Source organism: Trachurus japonicus, chromosome 24 (assembly GCF_045865225.1).
Source record: "Trachurus japonicus isolate A0001 chromosome 24, Traja_1.0".
NCBI lineage: Eukaryota > Metazoa > Chordata > Actinopteri > Carangiformes > Carangidae > Trachurus > Trachurus japonicus.
In genome coordinates this window covers 2,359,326-2,380,654 of record NC_140930.1, presented here as the reverse complement: position 1 = coordinate 2,380,654, position 21,329 = coordinate 2,359,326, and the positions used below count along the sequence as shown (strand labels likewise).

The window sequence follows — 21,329 nt, the reverse complement described above, 5'->3', positions numbered from 1 at the left end:
ACACACATCAGGTGCTTTGAAAACAAACAGTGAAAATATCTAAGTGTCGTCTAATTTTCGCCTCGTGCTTCGTCAGTTAAAAGAGCGAGAGAGCGAAGAAAGAGAGAGCAAGTGACAGACGAGAGGAGGAGGAGGAGGAGGGGGAGGAGGGGGAGAGAAGAAAGGATGTTCGAGGAAAAAAGAAAGTGAGTAGACCAGGCAAAGAAAAAAAGATGGAAGAAAAAAAGGAGGAGGAGGAGAGATGATGGATGATGGAGAGAGAAGAGAAAAGTTTCAACAAGAGGAACGACGAGGGAAGGAAAAACCAAAAGAGGAGAGGAGAAAGGAAGGAAGGGGAGGAGAGGAGAGGAGAGGAGAGGAGAAAGCAGGGGAAGGAGAGGAAAGAAGAGGAGAAAGGAAGGAAGGGGAGGAGAGGAGAGGAGAGGAGAGGAGAGGAGAGGAGAGGAGAGAGGAAAAAGGAAGAAAGGGGACAAGAGGAGAGGAGAAAGGAGGGAAAGGAGAGGAGAAAGAAGTGAGTAGAGAAGAAAAGATGGAAAAAGAGGAGGAGGAGAGATGATGGATGATGGAGAGAGAAGTGAAAACTTTCAACAAGAGGAACGACGAGGGAAGGAAAAACCAAAGGAATGAAAAAGGGAGGAAAGATAATAAGACAAAAGAGAGGGACGATGTAGAGGAGGAGGAGGAGGAGAGAAAAAGGAGGAGAAAAGACAAATAAAAGTAGAGGTAAAAAAAATGAGGAAAGAGATGCCAGAAAAAAATCCTGGAAGAGAGAAGGAAGGAAAGATGAGGAGGAGAAGGGAGGAGAGGAGGTTGACAGCTAAGAAGAAGAAAGGATAAGGAAGGGGAGAAGAAAAGATGGAAGAGGAGGAGAGGGACAGGGAGAGAAAGATGAAAAGGGAGGAGAGAGAGAGAGGAGGAACATATGACATGGAGAATGAAAGACGAGGAGAGAACGGAAAGATGTAGAGGAGGAGGAGGAAAAAGAAATGAGAGAGAAAACAAAGGAGGACAGGACAGAAAGGAAAGGAAGAAAGAGGAAAGGGAGGAGATAGAGGAGGGGAGAAGAAACGAGAACCAAAAAGCCGAATAAAAAGGGGGAGAAGAGGAAGAGATGAAGAAGAAGGAAGGAGAGGGAGAAGAAGGGAGCAGAAAGAGGAGAGGAGCACATCAGAGAGGAGACGAAGAGGGAGGAGACGAGTCGAGACAGGATGAGAACAGAGAGGAGAGGGGGATGAAAGAGAGAGGGGAGGACTGAATCCAGGGACGGATAGACAGAGCTTTGAAGAGGAGGAGGAGGAGGAGGGAGAGAGGGAGGGATGAAACAGGAGGCGAAGGGACAGAGACGGAGGAGAGGGTGGACTGGATGGAGAGATGGAAAGAGTGTGAAAAAAGAATTCAGATTTGAACAATTACTACGCACTGGTAAATTAAAGGGATAGTTCAACATTTTCGCAAATTGGCCCATTGCCATAATCCCTATAGTCACAAGTTACCTTTAAAGGGACAACCAGGAGTTTCTATTTGGTTATAAAAAAGTCTCACGTTAATGTGGATGAATCTCCGTTACCACTTGTTAATGGTCCATTTTAGATAAATCTATGGTTTTGTCTCTATGGTTATTTTGTTATTATTAGTGGTGGTGGAAATGCTGGGCGAGCCGACCAGCGTTTCTTTACTTTCGGTTTCGTGGCGAGTCATGAGAATAACGCCGCCGAATCTCCGTTTATGGTGGGAACTACGACGGTATGTGATCGTCTTCCGACCTCTGACTTTAATTCTTGATGAATGAAAACATTCTTGGCAAGACGTCCCTTTAATTGTTGGTGCAAGCTATTTTTAGAATGGTGGAGCAGAGCCGTGAGCTGCTCAGAGCTCCGCTACGGAAAGAACGTCACCAGACAGAGTTGTTTTAGAGGGAAATTCATGCAAAACCGCTGATGCGTGTTGCCTTCAGGGACAGTTTTTCATCATCAGTCTCTGTATTTCCCTCTAAAACAACTCTGTGTGGTAACGTTGTGTTATTATCTCATAGCGTGGTGAATGTGCAGCTCACAACTTGTCCACCAGAGCGTTGTGGAGTTGTTGGATTGTGTATTTGATGAGTTTGATGATGAGGGAAACCAAGAAGTTAGCCATTAGCCTCCATATATAGCGTAGCTCTGAGCAGCTCACGGCTTTCTGAAAACAGCTTGCACCGACAATTAAAGGTAACAAACCTACTGCTATGACTATAGGGATTATGGCAATGGGCCAATTTCAATTTGCCAAAATGTTGAACTATCCCTTTAAGGCTTAAACAAAGCTTTTAAACATCCTTAGCTTTGATTCATCCAGAGAAGATAAAGAGGTGGAGAAGTAATCTGAGACGAGACATCTTCACTGCTTCTTTAGCTTTAGCTTTAGCTGTAGCGGTGGTAGGCTACTGCTCAGTAAAAGCCCCCCCCCCCCCCCCCCCCCCCAGCTCAGTGTTGCCCCCCCAGACACACAGCTGCCCCTCCCTCATCCCTCAGGTATTATTTATTCCTCCACACTTAACCGGAGCAGACAGAGTGAGTGTGTTTCCAGCTCGTGTCAGATTTACTTCCTCTCTCTCTTTAAAGCGCTAAGTCTTCGCCCGGCGAGGCCACGCACGCGGCTAACCGTCGTTAGCACCGAGCATTAATCCCCTCCCTCCCTCCATCCCTCCCCTCCTCTCCCCCCTCTCCTCTCTCCCTCCATCCCTCCCCTCCTCTCCCCCCTCTCCTCCCTCCCTCCATCTCTCCCCTCCTCTCCCCCTCCCTCCATCCCATCATATGAGGGACGGGAGGCGCGAGGAGGTGCTACGTTTAGCCAGCTGCGCTAGCTTTTAAGCCCTAATACCCTGAGAGTGAGTGAGCTAGCGGCGCGGCTAATCAGTCTTAATGCCACGAGTAGAGAGAGAGTTAGCTGGCTGGCTAGCTGCTGCTGCTACGGCAACGGTGGCTAATCCCAGCTGCTGCCGCTACCAGCAACAATCCCCCGATTTCCCAAATATGTCAATTTTTTTATTTTTTATATTTTTTTTTAGAGACTGAGCATGAGATTAAGATTAGTGCAGACGGAGAGAATAAAAATAGAGCAGAGGAGGAAAAAAGAGGAAAAGAGGAGAGAGGGATGAAACTACAGCAACATAACTCATCATTAAAGTTATAAAAACACATGGAGGAGAAGAGGAGGAAGGAAAGGAGGAGGAGGAAGAAGGAGAAGAATGAGAGGGGGAGGAGGAGGAGAAAGAGGAGGAGGAGGGAGAAGGAGAAAATGAAGGAGAGGAAGAGGAAGAAGGAGAAAAGAAGAGGAGGAGGGAGAAGGAGAAAAAGAAGAGGAGGAAGGAGAAGAATCAGAGGGGGAGGAGGAGGGAGAAGGAGAAAAAGAAGAGGAGGAGGAGGAGGAGGAGAAGAGGAGGAGGGAGAAGGAGAAAAAGAAGAATGAGAGGGGGAGGAGGAGGGAGAAGGAGAAAAAGAAGAGGAGGAAGAAGAAGGAGAGGGGGAGGAGGAAAAAGGAGAAAAAGAAGAAGAGGAGGAGGAAGAGGAAGAAGAGGAGGAGGAGGAGGAGGAGAAAAATGAAGAAAAAGAGGAGGAAGAGGAAGAAGAGGAGGAGGAGAAGGAAGAGGAAGAAGAAGAGGAGGAGGAGGAGAAGGAGAAGGAGAAAAAGAAGAGGAGGAGGAGGAAGAGGAAGAAGAGGAGGAGGAAGATGAAGAAGAGGAGGAGGAGGAAGAAGAAGAGGAGGAGGAGGAGAAAGAGGAAGAGGAGGAGGAGGAGGAGGAAGGAAAAAATAAGAGGAGGAGGAGGAGGAAGGAGAAAAAGAAGAGGAGGAGGAGGAGGAGGGAGAAGGAGAAAAAGAAGAAGAGGAGGAGGAGGAAGAAGCAGAAAAGAAGAGGAAGAGGAGGAGAAAGAAGGAGAGGGGGAGTAGGAAAAGGAGAAAAAGAAGGAGGAGAGGGAAAAGGACAAGAAGAGGAGGAGGAGGAAGAAGAAGTGTTTAGAGTGTTTCCCTGAGACGAAGCTCGACGCCGTGGTGACATCACTTCCTGTGTGAGGACAGGAAGTGATGTCACTGCTGCTGCTGCACAGAAACATCTCAGCTGAAGCACCTGCTGCTCTCTCCCTCCATCCCTCCCTCTCTCTCTCTCTCCATCTAGAAAATCACAGCCTTCAGTACCCCCCCCCCCCTCCCCCCCTCCTCCTTTTCCACTTCCTCCCACTCCTCCTCCTCCTCCTCCTCCCCCCCTCTCCTCCCTCCCTCCTCCTCCTCCTCCTCCTCCTCCTCCTCCTCCTCCTTCCGTCCGTCACATGTTACCAGTCTGAGAGCAGCCAGGGCTCTGACATGGACCACAACCTCTCTCTCTCTCTCTCTCTCTCTCTTTCTCTCCCTCCATCCTTCCTCTTTCTCTCTCTCTCCCCCCTCCCTCTCTATTTCTCTCTCTCCCCCCTCCCTCCCCCCCTCCCTCTCTCCTCCCTCCTCCCTCCCTCCCTCTCGGTTTCGGGCAGGAAGCCACCGAGTGGCACAGCAGAGCCGAGCCACCTGTTCCTCCCTGGCAGAGGAGATGATGATGGAGAGAAGACGGAGGGAGGGAGGGATGAAAAGATGAAGGCTGGGGGGAAATGACAGGAGGGGGGAGGGGGGGAGGAGGGGAGGAGGAGAGGAAGGGCATAATGACAGAGGAGAGGAGAGGAGAGGAGAGAAGAGGAGAGGAGAAAGAAAGAAAGAAAGAAAGAAAGGAGGAGAGGAGAGGAGAAAGGAGGGAGAGGAGAGGAGAGGAGAGGAGAAAGGAAGGAAGGAAGGAGAGGAGAGGAGAGGAGAGGAGAGGAGAGGAGAGGAGAGGAGAGGAGAGGAGAGGAGAAGAGAAGAGAAAGGAGGGAGAGAGGAGGAGAGCAGAAAGGAAGGAGAGGAGAGGAGAGGAGAGGAGAAGAGAGGAGAGGAGAGGAGAGGAGAGGAGAGGAGAGGAGAAAGAAAGAAAGAAAGAAAGAAAGAAAGAAAGGAGGAGAGGAGAGGAGAAAGGAGGGAGAGAAGAGGAGAGGAGAGGAGAAAGGAAGGAAGGAGAGGAGAGGAGAGGAGAAGAGAAGAGAAAGGAGGGAGAGAGGAGGAGAGCAGAAAGGAAGGAGAGGAGAGGAGAGGAGAAGAGAGGAGAGGAGAGGAGAGGAGAAGAGGAGAGGAGAAGAGGAGAGGAGAGGAGAGGAGAAGAGGAGAGGAGAAGAGGAGAGGAGAGGAGAGGAGAGGAGAGGAGAAAGGAAGGAAGGACAGGAGAGGAGAGGAGAAAGGAGGAGGGAGAAATAGCAGAGGAATGAAAGGAGGGAGGGGAGACGAAGTAAGAGAGGAAACGATAGAGGGAGAGGAAGGGGGATGGATAGATGGATGAGAGAGGACAAGAGGTGAGTGAAAGGAGAGATAGAAGAATAAAGATGGAGGACTGGAAGAAAAGGTGGTGGGGCAGAAAGAAAAAGGAGAGGGAGAGAGGAACTAAAAAAGAAGGGATGGCTGGAGTGATAACAGCTAATTACAACCCCCCCCTACCCCCCCCCCCTGCTCTCTTGACCTTGTCCTCCCTTGGTCCATCCCTCCCTCTATCCCTCCATCATCCCTCCATCCCTTCGTCTTATTTTGAAAGTCTGAATGAGTTTGAACAGTTCAGTCAGACCTGAAACCATGAAGCTCAGAGCAAACACACACACACACACACATGCAGAGAACCACAACTTATGCAGAGTGCAGACTTCCTCACACACACACACACACACACACACACACACACAGACACACACACACACAGACACACACACTGAGCTGTACAGGAAGTGTGCAGCTGCAGAAGCAACAAAGCTTCATTTGCATGAAGAACGATGCGGAAGTGAAACCAAAGCTCCTTGTTGTGTAGCACTGTGCTGTTCACACACACACACACTGTTACACACACACACACACACACACTGCTACACACACAAACACACACACACTGCTACACAAACGCACACATGCACACACACGTCTTGTATCACGTGTAAAGACACACACCCATTCATAACGTGTCTGACTGACATCAACCATAAGTCTAAAGTCTTCACCCTCACACACACAAAAAGACACACACAGACACACAACACACACACACAGACACACAAACTCTCATACTTACGCACACTCATACTAACACACACAGACACACACACAGACACACACACACACGCTGCTTTCCCTGTGATTTGAATGGACAAACAAAGCGTCCTCTGGACTTCTGGTTACCTGGAGGAAATGGGAACCAAACTAACTGCGGTCGTCGCGGCAACAGTCATATCCCATAATGCTATTCAAATTCTGTCTGCTCTGTTATCTCAGACACACACACACACACACACACACACACAGACACACACTCAGAGGGGGGAGAAGGGGGGAGAGGCCATTCATTTGGACACAGCTGTTCGTCAATGCGTGTGTGTGTGTGTGGAGCTGTCAAGGGCACAGCTTGCATCCGCCGTCGCTATGGCAACGACATACACACACACACACACGCGCACACACACAATTTCTTTCTTTTTGTTGTTTGTTTTTTGCTTTCTTTCTTTTTAGATTTGAACGCACCATTGTGTGTGTAGGAGTGGAGGTGTGTCAGTCACTTCCTGGTTCGGCTGCTGTGAGGTTTCGGCCAATCAGAGAGCAGCGATCGATGTGGATGTGAGTTCTCTCTCAGTTCCTTTCTGTCCAACACTTTTCTCTTTTTTTTTCTGTTTTTTTTTTTCTCTCCTCCTCCTCCTCCTAATTCTCGGTGTACTTCTCAATGTACCAACTCTGCGGTTACCATGGTGACCGTATCCATTTGGTCCTCCATCCCTCCCTCTCTCCCTCTCTTTCTCTCTCTCTCTGTTTCCTTTTTGTTATTTCACTTCATTCACTGACATTTTCAGCTGTTTTTCATGTTTTTTTTTTTAGTCGGCCTTTAAGCCTCAGCTGTTGTTGTTGTGTTGCTACGGTCACATGTTCACTCTGATGACGGATTCAAGGCACTAAAAATATAAAAATAAAAACCTGAATAAATGAGCGGATGAACATCTCTGCTCCGATGTTTGTGTTTGACTGAACGCTGCACCTGCTTTTATTTTGAAGGGCTGATCCACCTAGAAGGAGCTTTAATAGAAACATCTACCTTTATTCTGAAGGAGCTCTAAAGCAGAAGTAAGTGATATATTTGTGTTAATCTAAGTCTTAAATAGTTGTATCTTCCGACAGCAATCACTTCTATAGAGTGTTTGGTCTGAAACACGGGTCTGTCAGTCACTCTGCTCTGCTCTGAGCCCAGGAGAAAACTTTCCTTGTATCCTACAACCTTTATCCAATGAGGAGAGAGAACGGCATAAAGGGGCAGTCCTCTCTGTGTGTGCAGCCAAGGGATGCGCCTGAATGTGGTGACGTAGGGACGAGGACTGTTATGGTGCGTTCAAGGCAGCCCGTAACTCGTGTTTTTCCTACCTGTGAAGTGGTACCAGTTTGATCTGGTACGAGTTCACGGGTCAGAAGTTACGAGTGGCCGTTATAGTGACTTTCACAGGTAAAACAGGTCGGAGAAACACGAGTGGGTTGCCTGGAACGCTACAAAGTCGTAAGTTGTGACTTGAAGCTGTAATTTACGGTTTCAAAAGCCTGCCTGGAACGCAGCATTAGCCAAAACGACCGGATCGCTTACTTCTGCTTTAACACAAACATCTACCTTTATTGTGAAGGAGCAGTATACACCGAGTCGGTAACCAAGGAAACGTCACTTCCGGTCAGAGCCGTCACACGGTTGGGTAAGATATAAAAGTTCAGGTTGTGGTTTTTCAGTTTATTTGCGGTGTAAAATGGTTCACAACAACTCTTAGGCATCGTCTCCAATATTTTAAAATGTACGGACAACAATGGACCCGGATTGTGATGAGTTTTTTAATCTCTAGCTCTTTGTCAGCAGATACAAGTGATTCAAACTAAGACATGACAGCAGACAAGCGTTAGACAAAGGTTTAAAATGCAGCTTTTCATACGTATGTCTACGGGGGAATCGGTTTGTTTTCCCCCACGGCTCGGACCGGAAGTGACGTTTCCTTGGTTACCGACTCGGTGTATCCACCACTTTATTTTCCCATGATCCATTGCGTCACACCACAACGGAAGTCGGTTTTCAACAACTTAGTAGCATTCTAGCGAGCGGCTAACTGGTAGCGTTAGCGGCTAACTGGTAGCATTAGCCACCGGTGTAGGCACCAAATGTGGAGGCTCCGGGCTGCCAAAACCGTTTTGATTAAATCTGATGTTTGTCAAGTCTATTAAACGAATTACCGATCAAACACCACCACTTCTGTGTGCACGCCTCTGCAACTAGTCATGGTTATCGTAGCCGTTAGCTTCGCTGCTGCTGACAGCTAACAGCAGCAGCAAACTAACAGCAGGACGTCAGCTGTTAAAACCCTCCCGTTGTCGGACACGACATGAAACTACTCCAGTTAGCTCAGTCATGTTGTTACAAAGATATCCGCTGGAAAAAATATTTTTTTCATGGGCTGTTTAGTGTTTATTGAGTTATTTAAGACACTGCTAACGGCTAACGGTTAGCCCAGCTAACGTTAATCTACAATGTAATGAATGGAGTGTCATGGCGACACCCAGCGTCGTTCTCCGGAAAGTGGTGGATAGATCAGTGTTGGCCACAGCCACACAGAGTGAATTAATTGTTCTTCCTCAGTAAATTCTCGACCAAACACGACTCTGATCCTGTTTTCATTCTTTAATCCTCCGTCCAAAGACGCTGAGACGTCTGTCAGCTGTCGAGGAGGAGGAGGAGGAGGAGGAGGAGAAGGAGGAGGAGGAGGAAGAGGAGGAGGAGGAGGAGGAGAAGGAGGAGGAAGAAGAAGAGGAAGATGGACATAAACTATCTTCATCACTACTTCACTACTCTGTGGCTGTGTTCGAAATCACCCACTCACTCACTCCCTATCCACTACATCATGTATATGATATAGTGACTACATCATGTACACGATGTAGGGAACGACGGGAGGAGAATTCGGACACTTGACGGTCATTTTCTGGACGTGGTTGCGTCAGTTGATGCTCCAGCTGTTAGCGTGTTAGCGTGTTAGCCTACTGCTGTGACGTAGCAGACGCACCGAGAATCATTAAACAAACCGGACACATAAAAATAAAATAAGGAAAACTGGACACTTGCTGGAACATTAGAGGATGTGATTCTGTGTGGTTGTGTTTCTCGGACAATAAACTGTTGAAATATCGGGAGTTTGGTTTGGTCGACTACTGTTGTGTGTCCCGACCGTGAGCTGTGGCTATTAGCTTAGCTGGTTAGCTGTGGCTATTAGCTTAGCTCGTTAGCTCGTATTTACTACATGTTCTACTCCAGTTTCTTTATCAGATTGATTTAATGCTGCCTGTTGTTGTTGGGATGCTGCTGCCCAACTCCTGCTGCTCAGGCAAACGGAGCCAAGGCAAATACGTCTGAGGAGTTTTTTTGGTAAATTGCCTAAATAAATCCTAGCTAACATGCTAATTAGCTTCCTCTTCTTCTCTGGCAAAACACGACCGCATTGCATTGTGGGATACGGGAGTAGAAAGTAGTGTACATCGCTTGTTCACTCAATATCGCGGTGCATTGTGGGTGTTTTGTCATCCACTACTGGATGAAATTAATCGCGGAGAATTCGAACAACACTACAAAATGGCAAACACACTATATAGTGCACTACATCCGTGATGGGGGTGATTTCGAACACAGCCTGTGTTTCAGATTTCACATGTTTGTGTTAAAGCTCCTTCAGAATAAAGGTAGATGTTTGTATTAAAGCTCCTTCACAATAAAGGTAGATGTTTGTGTTAAAGCTCCTTCAGAATAAAGGTAGATGTTTGTATTAAAGCTCCTTCACAATAAAGGTAGATGTTTGTATTAAAGCTCCTTCACAATAAAAGTAGATGTTTGTGTTATCTTCATCACTACCGATCGTCTCTCTGTGTTTCAGCCGTTGACATTCGTCACGTTCGATGGCCTCACAACCCACACACACACACACACTGCTGCATGTGCACAGTCTGCAAGCACTGACGCATATCCTGTGTGTGTGTGTGTGTGTGTGTGTGTGTGTGTGTGTGTGTGTGTGTGTGTGTGTGTGTGTGTGTGTGTGTGATGACAGAGATGACAGTGTATGAAGTTTAAAGGCCCACACACACACACACACACACACACACGTTGGTGCTTTGAGGTGCAGATAGTAATCTCTGCTTTGCATGATCTATTTCTGTTGCTGCTGACGGACTCAACCACACACACACACACACAGACACACACACACACACACACAGACACACACACACACACACACACACACACACACACACACAGACACACACACAGACACACACACACACACACACACACACACACAGAGTGGGTGAGAGCACATGCAGGAGAGAGGGAGTGAAGTGAGAGTGAGGGGGGCAGGAGAGAGAGATGGATGACATCGTTCATCTCATCCTGATGATACCATGAGGCACAGGAAGAGGAAGTTACACACACACACACACACACACACACGGACACACACACATGGACACACACACACACACACACACATCCAGTGGCCTGAACGACTGTGAACAGGTGTTTCTTCTTGTCCTTTCACAATAAAACGACCAATCAGAAAACACTTATATAGGACTTACTGTGTATTTATTATCATTATCCTCCTCTTAAAGGGATAGTTCAACATTTTTTGGGCAAATTCGTTATTCGCCCATTGCCATAATAACCCCTATAGTCATACTGTAGCAGTAGGTTCGTTACCTTTAATTGTCGGTGCAAGCTATTTTTTAGAATGGCGGAGCAGAGCCGTGAGCTGCTCAGAGCTACGCTACGGAGGCTCATTATGGGATTTCTTGGTTTCAAACTCATCACAAACTCATCAAATACACAATCCAACAACTCCACAACGCTCTGGTGGACAAGTTGTGAGCTGCACATTCACCACGCTATGAGATAATACCACAACGTTACCACACAGAGTTGTTTTAGAGGGAAATACAGAGACTGTTGATGAAAAACTGTCCCTGAAGGCAACGTGCATCAGCGGTTTTCCATGAATTTCCCTCTAAAACAACTCTGTGTGGTAACGTTGTGTTATTATCTCATAATAAATACTGAATTCATCATTTATAATGCATGAATACTCATTATAAACACAGTTAGTGCTGATAAATGATGAGTAAAACATTTGTAACTATGTCTATAAACAACATACTAATGAGTATTTGTGTGTTATAAATGACGAATACAGTATTTAATGCTTAACTAAAGCTTAATAGTGTTGTGTACTTATTATAATGTGTTACCTTGATCTGATAGAACTGATTATTTCATTAAAATAATAAACTTTGATTGGTATGTTGTGATAAAACCTTTTCCAATAATAACATAAAGATAGATATTGATCCCTGTCCACTCGTTCCTCATCATATTTCAAAATAAAGCGCCTCTGAGCAGCTACAGAAACTTTGACGTGGCTTCGTTCAGCTGCAGTTTTTTCTTTTTTTTCTCTCTCTTTCATTTCATTTTTTTACACTCCCAGGCCGAGGTGACACCTCCGGTAACGAAAGCTGGCCGGTTGCCCCGGCAACCAGCCGGGAAAAAACAGCGAGAGTAATTCTGGCTAAATGAATCCAGCTCAACTCTCTGCTTGTCTTACCGTCTGGTTCTCTGTGTGAGGCTGCCTCTCTCTCTCTCACACACTCACTCACACACACTCACACAAAGGCATCAGCCATTTTAAATCATAATGATGGTTATTATTACAAAGAAAGTCTCTTCCCACCATTTTCTCCTCATTTTCACAGCTCTCACTTCCTGCCAAGAAGATTTTTTACCTTAAAGCTCGTTTTAAATCGACCTGATGGTGAAATTTAATGAGTTAAACACATTTTATCTCTGTTACTTGAGGTTGTTTTACTGCTATTCATGTTATTCATGTCACATTATGTTCAACAAGCAACTTCATCGTCCTCATGTTCGACACAACAACAACTTTTACTAAATAAATTCACTTCATCATCATCATTTGATCTGCTGCCATCAATAATTAAAGCTCCATATGGTAAAAAAGGTAGATGTTTGTGTTAAAGCTCCTTCAGAATAAAGGTAGATGTTTGTGTTAAAGCTCCTTCAGAATAAAGGTAGATGTTTGTGTTAAAGCTCCTTCAGAATAAAGGTAGATGTTTGTGTTAAAGCTCCTTCAAAATAAAGGTAGATGTTTGTGTTAAAGCTCCTTCAGAATAAAGGTAGATGTTTGTGTTAAAGCTCCTTCAAAATAAAGGTAGATGTTTGTATTAAAGCTCCTTCAGAATAAAGGTAGATTTTTGTGTTAAAGCTCCTTCAGAATAAAGGTAGATGTTTGTGTTAAAGCTCCTTCAGAATAAAGGTAGATGTTTGTGTTAAAGCTCCTTCAGAATAAAGGTAGATGTTTCATTACAGCTCCTTCAAAATAAAGGTAGATGTTTGTGTTAAAGCTCCTTCAGAATAAAGGTAGATGTTTGTGTTAAAGCTCCTTCAGAATAAAGGTAGATGTTTGTGTTAAAGCTCCTTCAGAATAAAGGTAGATGTTTGTGTTAAAGCTCCTTCAGAATAAAGGTAGATGTTTGTGTTAAAGCTCCTTCAGAATAAAGGTAGATGTTTCTATCAAAGCCTTAAAACCAGCCGTCAGGACTTCCTGTCACTTTGTGATGTCATAACTAAGCCCCGCCCCCTCACCACCACCTGGACCCACCATCCATTGCACAACAACTTGCAGGATTTTTAGTTTCTCTAAGAGTCTTTTATTCTGAAATCTGCTCTATTTTTCTTTTATATTGGATCACTTTAGAAAACAGTCGGCCAATCAGAAGAGAGTCACAGAGCCGCCTCCTCCTTCTCCTCTTCTGATTGGCTGACACCGATTAATTCCCTGTCAATAGTAACTCTGCTGTGTAAAGTTTGACTGTAAACAATGTCCACACACACACACACACACACACACACACACACACACACACACACACTGGTCCTACCTGGTGCAGCTGTTTGTTCTGGTCCAGTTTAACGAGTCCTGGTCTGGTCACGGTCCCTGAGGGGGGGGCAGGGGGGGGGGGACATAATGAGGACATGTTTGTTGTTTTATGTAAATCCACCTGCTGTAAACAAACCACAACAACATGGCCGCCTGCTTCTCTTCACGTTTTCAGTTGCCAACAGCGGAAAAAAACAACACAAAACAAAACAATGACTGTAGCTATATATGATGAATCACCATGGAGACGTCTGACGTGACAGCACCCCGAACCCCAACACACACACACACACACACACACACACACGCTCACACACCTCGGATGCTGCTGTGTGTTTGTACTGAAGCTGTTTTGCCTCCAGTTGAAGCTGAAGACAAACTTTAAAGCAACGATCAACACCGAGGGAAACGAGCGTATTTGTTTTCTGTTGTTTAGTTTGGTGACTCCCACTGTGTCGATTCCTTCCTGTTCAGGACTTAAAGGGTTAACTCAGCTCCATGTGTCCCTTGTCTCTAGTTCTGGTTAACTACATGACTAGTAACTAGTTCCAGGGAGAATGGAGCGTCTCTTGGCTGAAAACCAACCTTGTAAGATCCCGTAATCTCTTGTCGATGACAGATAAGACTACACACATATACACATGGTACCATTTTTTTCTAGAATTTTTTAAAAAACTTTTTGAGAAATTTTTTACCACTTTTTTAAATTCAGTAATTTATTTTATTTTATTTTTTAGAAATTTTACCATTTTTTCTAGATTAAAAAAAAATAATAATTTTTGAGAAATTTGTAAAAATAAAAAAAAACAAATCCAGAATTTTTTTTACTTTTTTTTTTTTTTTAGAGAAATTTCTACCACTTTTTTTTTTTTTTTTTTTTTACCATTTTTTTCTAGAATTTTAAAAAACCTTTTTTGGAGAGACTTTTGCCACTTTTTTTATTTATTTATTTTATTTTATTTTATTTTTAGAAATTTTACCATTTTTTTCTAGAATTAAAAAATATATTTTTTTGAGAAATGTTTACAATTTTTTTCCAGAAATGTTTTTACTTTTTTTTTTTTTTCTTCTAGAATTTATTTATTTATTTATTTTTTTTGAGAATTTGGACCACATTTTCCTAGAGATGTTTAAATGTTTCTGGAAAAATTGTACCACTTTTTTTCTAGAAATTTCCAAAAATGCAAAATCCTAATTTGAATGTACATTGACTAAAAAAAGTAACGTTCTTCAGTCTCCTAACAAATATATTTGTGTATTTCTTCTGGTGTTTGCTTTAAAATTTTGGGTCTGTGGTCTAATTCGTGTCAATTGAAGGGTCCTTGATGATAAATAACGTTATCCAAATGCAGATGGAGGAGAGGAAGGTTAGAGACACAGAGGAGAAGAGAGTTCAGATTGTAAATGTGTGTAAATGCTCTCGACAACGTGAGCAACACGTTCCTGCAGCAGATGATTCAGACGACAACTCTGAACTCCGGCTTTGACCTTTTCCTCCGTGTTTCCCGCTCCGCAGCCCCGACCTCGACCCCGCCGGCTAAACCTGACATCAGGGTCACACACACACACACACACACACACACAGGTGCAACCGTCTCGTCCACATAGTTTTGTCCTCGTAACGTCCAAAACAAAACCTCTAAACTGAGCCACTCCAAAAGGTCAAAAGGTCGCCAGCCGCTGTGAGAGAATAAATCTGTGTCAGACGATAAGAAAGCAGATGTGTTGTTGTCTTCTGCTTTCTCATTTCATTTAATTAAAAACATTTCTTCCTGTTTGTTTGTTGTTTTCTCACTTTGACACCGACGTTTCAATAATAAAAAACATGAAAAAAAATAAAAAAAACCTTCGATGAATCCGACAGTAAAGGAGTAGAAGCGGCTGACAGGCTGGTTCAGGCTGTTTCACAGTTTCACATCACACGTGTCGTCTGTTTGTCATCTTGATTTTCACTTTTCTTTTGTCACTTTTTCCTTTTGCTTTTTCTCTCTTTTTAAACCCGTCGGGGTTTCTGCTCGCTCTCACTTCTTTTCAACCTCTGATATTTTATGAAGTGTTTTTTTTTTTTCTATGGATAATATGCAAATGAGCCAACCTACAGCTGCAGCTCTGAGTTCCCACAGCGCGTTAAACTGGGTCTTTATCATATCATGAAACATAAGAATATTATTACAGATTTACAGAAAATATCCACACGATGTCACTGAGAAAGCACCGTGCTTTTATTTTGAAATGTCACTTAGAGTCAGTGTGAATAAATAAATTCCCTCAGACGTCATCGCTCGCACTCATTTAGTTCACGTTGGTTTTTTCTTTACTTCACCTTTAACGTCATGTTTATTTCCTACATTTCCCAAAATCCCCAGAGCTGCAGCCGGGTTTTACACACACACTCTCACACACACACATTCACACACACACACTCACACTAACACACACGCACAGACACACACACGTTCGTCTGCAGAAGCATGAAAGTGAGAGTTTCACACTTTTAGTCAGAACTCACGACCGGTGTTTTGTCCTTAGTAACGAGTTCTGGTTCTGGTTTCACGTCTGCGTGGGCGGAGCCGCCAATTTCTGGCCGTCGTGACTGATATCACACACACACACACACACACACACACTTTGACGGTGACGAACAACTCCTCTGATGACACAAAACACAAAACTAAAACCAGAGCTGATGGGAATCTATATTTGAGATATCAGTTATCAACAAATATAAAATGATGATAATCATAAAGACACAGGTTCAGTTTGACATTTGATCTTTATCTCATCTGGTTTAACTTTATATTTTAAAGTTTTAAAGGTCGACGATGGTTAAATGACGTTTGCTGATGAGTTAAAGGTTTTTTGGTATTTAAACAGTTAAATGAAGGTGTTTGAACCTGGTGGACGTCCAGGGGGAAACTACCGACAACTACCAGTGTGTTCACAACTTTTATCTCATCTACTTCACACGTATACAAACTGACTAAACAACAACACTGGGCTGTGCTTTCCCTCCAGTCAGCGTTAAACAACCGGCCCAACCGTTTCCTCTCAGCACATTTCCAGTCTCTACCTCCACTCAGAAGCTTCACACTACTACTACTTCATCTATCTTCTTTTATTCTACTTTTTTTATCCTTCTATGCTCCTGCTTTTAACTCTGTGTTTTGGTTTTTCTGCTGTTCTTTTGAAACGTTTTGTCTTTATGTAAAGCACATTGAGTTGCCTTGGTATGAACTGTGCTATCGTACTTTTCGGACTATAAGCTGCTACTTTTCCCACCGCCCCGGTGTCTCAGCTCTCATCTCTGCACCGCGACATAAACGCACTCTGTAACCCGTAATCTTTTGTTTATGACGGTTAAAACTACACAATCACACGTCGTAACATCGTAAATGTTACGTAACGTTATCCACCGCTCCATTTATTGATTTTTTGCCAGATTCGTTGTAAACAAATGCACATGGAGGAGAGGAGCGTAACCAGAACAGATGGTCACATCCCTACTGTCTTTCTGTGTAAATATCTCATGTTACAACATGAAAACCTGCAGCTTCTATCCAAGTGCGGCCTATATATGTATTTTCTTTTCAAATTTAGCTGGTGCGGCTTATATTCAGGTGCTCTGTAGTCCAGAAAGTACGGTAGATAAATAAAGATGCCTTGCCTCTTACTCCTCAAGGAGGTCAATCTTGATCTAGATACTTGGACATGTGGTGTGGAGGAGTCAGGGGATCGAACCACCGATCTCCTGGCTACAACAGACAGACAATGAGCCACTGCACATTTCATCCAGTCAAACGTTTCCCTCAGAGCGTTTGGTGCTTCAGGGGTTAATGTGAAGCTGAGTCTGTACCATTAAAGGAATAGTATGTAACTTATCTGGCTTTTTATTAGCAAAAATCAAATGTTGCTACGTATTTACCAAAGTCTAATCACAATCGCATACAAATGAAAGCTGTCTTGTAGTTTAGAATGAGTAGTTTACATATTATACATGTAGGCTACAATAAAATGTTTGCATCGCCATCTTTGAATACGGCAGCCGAAAGGGGACAAACTTGGTTCAAACGCTCAGCTGAGTGTCTATAACTAGGCTTGTGCCAATCAGCAACCCAATCCTCTATCGTAGGGCGGTTGATGATGTTTGTTTTTTGTTTTTTTTAGCAGGACCGTTGTTACAGCTGATGCACATCTATGTCCTCTGATCTGCACTGCGTAACTGGCTCATCCTGTCAGTCCTCCTGTGGAACGTTCTGCTGCTAAATACGACTGAAGGCACGAGTGGAAGTCTGCACGAGTGTTAAAAAATAAATAAATAAATAAACAAATCGGTCAAAGTTATTGTTAGCAGTTAACAACGGTTAGCTTGCACATGTGTTTGTCCTCGCAGGCCACCGTCACTTTGCAGACAGGAGGGGTGAGCACAGTTTTACACACTGGACCTTTAAAATTCAAGCAGTTATAGTTTCAAGACTCAGTTTGTTGTCCAAAAAGAAAACAGCAGCAGAGGAGACTGTGTTGTTCAATACAGACGCAGAGAGTTTGGACAGACAGTCTTCTCCATTAGAGCCACACACTCATTTAAGAGAAACCACAAATTAACTTAACTTTTAAACATAAACTAGAACAACAATTGTTGTGTATATTTATCTTACACGAGCCCTTTGATCCAGAAATGTGAGTGTCAGAAGAGCGACAGGCACAAACAGAGCAGCTTTCATAAAAGACGCTCTATCTCCTTTTCTAGAAAAAAAGCAGGGATTTTGGTGAAACCCAGCCATGTTTAGCTTGACTTTTCTCAGGAACGGAGGCACGTAGAAACAAACGGTTTGTGGCCATTTGAAGCATAAAGTTTCACCTTTCAAATGAGCCACAGTATGTGTTGGTGGCAATAATATAGAATACACTGTGGCTCTACAAAAATCGTCAAAAATGGTCTAAATTGCCGGTACACTTGACTAAAACATTGGAAAGGAGCGCGGCACTCAATGAGTTAAGATATGGCTCAAAACAAATCAGACATAACCATGAGTAGTCACACCATCTCATCCTTGGCGCTGCCTCCACGCACACATGCATGTTTTTATATCGCACTGTATTTATACAGACTGTTGTACTGCACTTTATTGTATTAACTGTGGATGATATTAACTTTCATCAACCTGCCCCAGGGGCAACAGATGAATATTAGCCGCTGTGGCCACTTTTACATTGATGGTAGAACTGACATGTTGATGGATGAGCACTGACTGTCCCTGTTCAATAAATACATAAATGAAATGAATGAAAGACCGAGAAGCTACAGGCAGAAACACCGAGTCAACTACTACTAGAGTTTGTTAGGAAGAGGAAACAGAAGGAAATAGTGATTTAACTTCAGTCTGATGCAGAAACGTGTGAAGAGGAGCTGGTACAGGCTGAGGGGAAAGTAGGCCAGTGTGGCTAAAGGTCTCTCTCTCTCTCCCTCTCTCTCCATCACACACACACACACACACACACACACACACTCCCTTTGGGTAAAGACAGCTCCAGTTACAATACCTCTGTCACACACACACACATTAACACACACACACTCTCTTTCTGTCGAGCAGAGGAACGGAGCAGAACGTGATCTTGTTTCCGTTCTTGTTTTTTAAAAAAGAAAGAGCTGCTCTGTGATTGGCTCGTGAGGAGCAAAGACACCTGTCAGTCAGCAGCAAGGTGAGCTCTGATTGGCTCAGAGAGAGACAGAGAGAGTTTCCCTCTGTACAGCTGAGGACGAGCAGAAAACTTCGGGCCGTAACTTGACTTACAAGACAAATATTCACATTTTCCTTTCACTCATGATCCCTGTAGCAACCCAGAATGTACCAACAGCCAATAATGTCAGAACTATGGCCATTTTAAATGTAGTAAAGCCAACAACTGAATAACCAGCCGATAATGTAATAAGTTATTACGTTATTGGACTGGTATTAAAAACAACTTTGAGATTGGAACGACTGGTGCTGATAACGTCGTCATATCATTTCAAATTTGACATGTTCAACCCTGAAAATAAAATAAACATATAGTGATACATATATTATTACATTATCGACTTCAGTTATTACAATGTCAAATGTTTTTTTTTTTTAATACGAGGCCTGTAACTTAACAACCAGCCAATAATGTAGTCATTTATTCCATTATTGGCTTAAACATTTAATTAGGCTACGTTATCCGGTTGTTAAGTCCTGACGTAACAACTTTATTTCCGGGTTCAACGGCGTTATCGGGTCCATCGCAAACACGACAAAGTAACCTACTGCATCGTCATGATGCCATGAAAAACAATGAAAATCGAACATTTTCATGAATGTAGCCTATATACAGAGACGTTATTGATATGTATTAAGTTTGTTTATCTGCTAATCGATGTAAACACAGTTAAAGCTAAGTAGCAGCTCGGCTACAGGCAGCGTTAGCTGTTAGCCGCTGTTAGCCTGTTAGCCAGGCTAATTAGCAGCTAATGCTAATATCAAAACATATCGCCGTCAAAACGTAGTTGCCGGTCGGGAGTTGAACCAGTTAAACACAGCTACTCTCTCTACTCTGTTTAAATTATATGAATTCAATCCCTTTTTTCCTCTCAGAGATGAGTCATGGAAGAAAGATGTTATATGATTATGATGTCGCAGGTCTTTTATCCCCATGTCAGTTAGACTTTTTAACAGTTCTATTTAATTTGTAATGTCTGTCGCACTTCTTTTTTGAAATCTCCCGTGCACGTTAAATTGTACTTTAAATTGTTTTTTATCCATAGTTGTCTACCAGCAAGCACTTGTTTTAATCTGTTACTTTGCCCAGCAGGTAGAGAGCACCGCAGCACTTTCTCCTTTTGCCTTCTTTTTCTTAAAGTATTTTTTTTTATGAATTGTGTATTTTATAATTTGTCTTGTTTTTATTTCCTTTGTTAAATGCTGCTGTCACGAACTAATTTCCCTTCGGGGATGAAAATAAAGTATAATCTAATCTATAGCTTCACCGGTTCTGCCGTTGTTTACAACTGGTAACTGCCGGCGCTGGGACCCAGAAATGGAATATCTGCCACATGTGACGTCACGCTGAACAGCCGGACTGGCAAGTTATTACATCATTGGCTTATTACATTACTCAGGGTTCCTACACATTTGAAATTTCCAGATTCCATCCTTTTTCCAGACCCTAATTTCCAGACTTCTCGGTTAAAAAATATCAAATTATTTGTGATATTTGAGTAAATAGATGTGCATAATATAAAAAAACCATGCAATTAATCATTTGTTTTCATTATTCTGAACGTGTATGCCATTATGTAACCACGTCATTTCCTGGAGATTGTAGCTAGGTATAATAGCACATACAAAATAATGAACCCAAATAACTTCAGATAAGACCAAACCCAGATAAGTATTAAGATAAATATATTTCCATACAATAGTTTCCATTTTCCAGACCTGGAAATTTATAAAATCAAATTCCAAACTTTTTCATACTTTCCATACTTGCGTAGGAACCCTGATTACTTATTACATTTAAAATGACACGGTTATTGGCCGTTATTACGTTTTGTGTTGCTACAACCCTCACCCATCTCTCCTTCTCTACACACTTGTTTCCTCTCTACTCTCCTTCCATCTCCTCTTCTTTTTCTTCTTCCTCTGTTTTAGTAGTAGAGCAGAGTGTGTATGTGTGTGTGTGTGTGTGTGTGTGTGTGTGTGTGTGTGTGTGTGTGTGTGTGTGTGTGTGCGTATGTGTGTGGTGTGTGTCTTAATAATTCAGCCGTCTCTGTCAGGACCTCGGTCAGCCGAGCGCTCTCAGGTTCCTCTGCAGCTCTCAGGTGATCACACACACACACACACACACACACACACACACACGTGTCGTCACAACAACAGACGGTGCGAGACAGGAAAGTGGAGCAGAGGTCAAAGGTCAAAGGTCAAACTCTCTCACACACCTGATGAACTCGGTTTCACCTTAAAAATCAAAACTTTGCCTTTAAATGAATCAGTGAACGGATAAAAGACTCAGATGAGTCTGAAAAACAAGCAGAGACATCACAGCTGGAGAATCTGAAATGACTTCAGATGTACGGCATGGTGTGATCACACACACACACACACACACACACAGACACACACTCTAACACACTGTAACACACACACAGACACACACACACACACTCTAACACACTCTAACACAGTGTAACACACACACAGACACACACAGGAGGAGAGGAGAAGA

At 43.4% G+C, this 21,329-nt stretch overlaps 1 long non-coding RNA gene across 1 annotated transcript in view; it reads right to left on the bottom strand.

Annotated features, from left to right (window-relative positions):
• Positions 1-13,138, bottom strand: part of LOC146961122 (uncharacterized) — a 50,103-nt gene extending 36,965 nt beyond the window's left edge. The window contains exon 1 of the long non-coding RNA XR_015035255.1: positions 13,081-13,138. This is a non-coding gene — a long non-coding RNA (uncharacterized LOC146961122). The remainder of the gene's footprint in view (positions 1-13,080) is intronic.
• Positions 13,139-21,329: the final 8,191 nt, after the last annotated feature.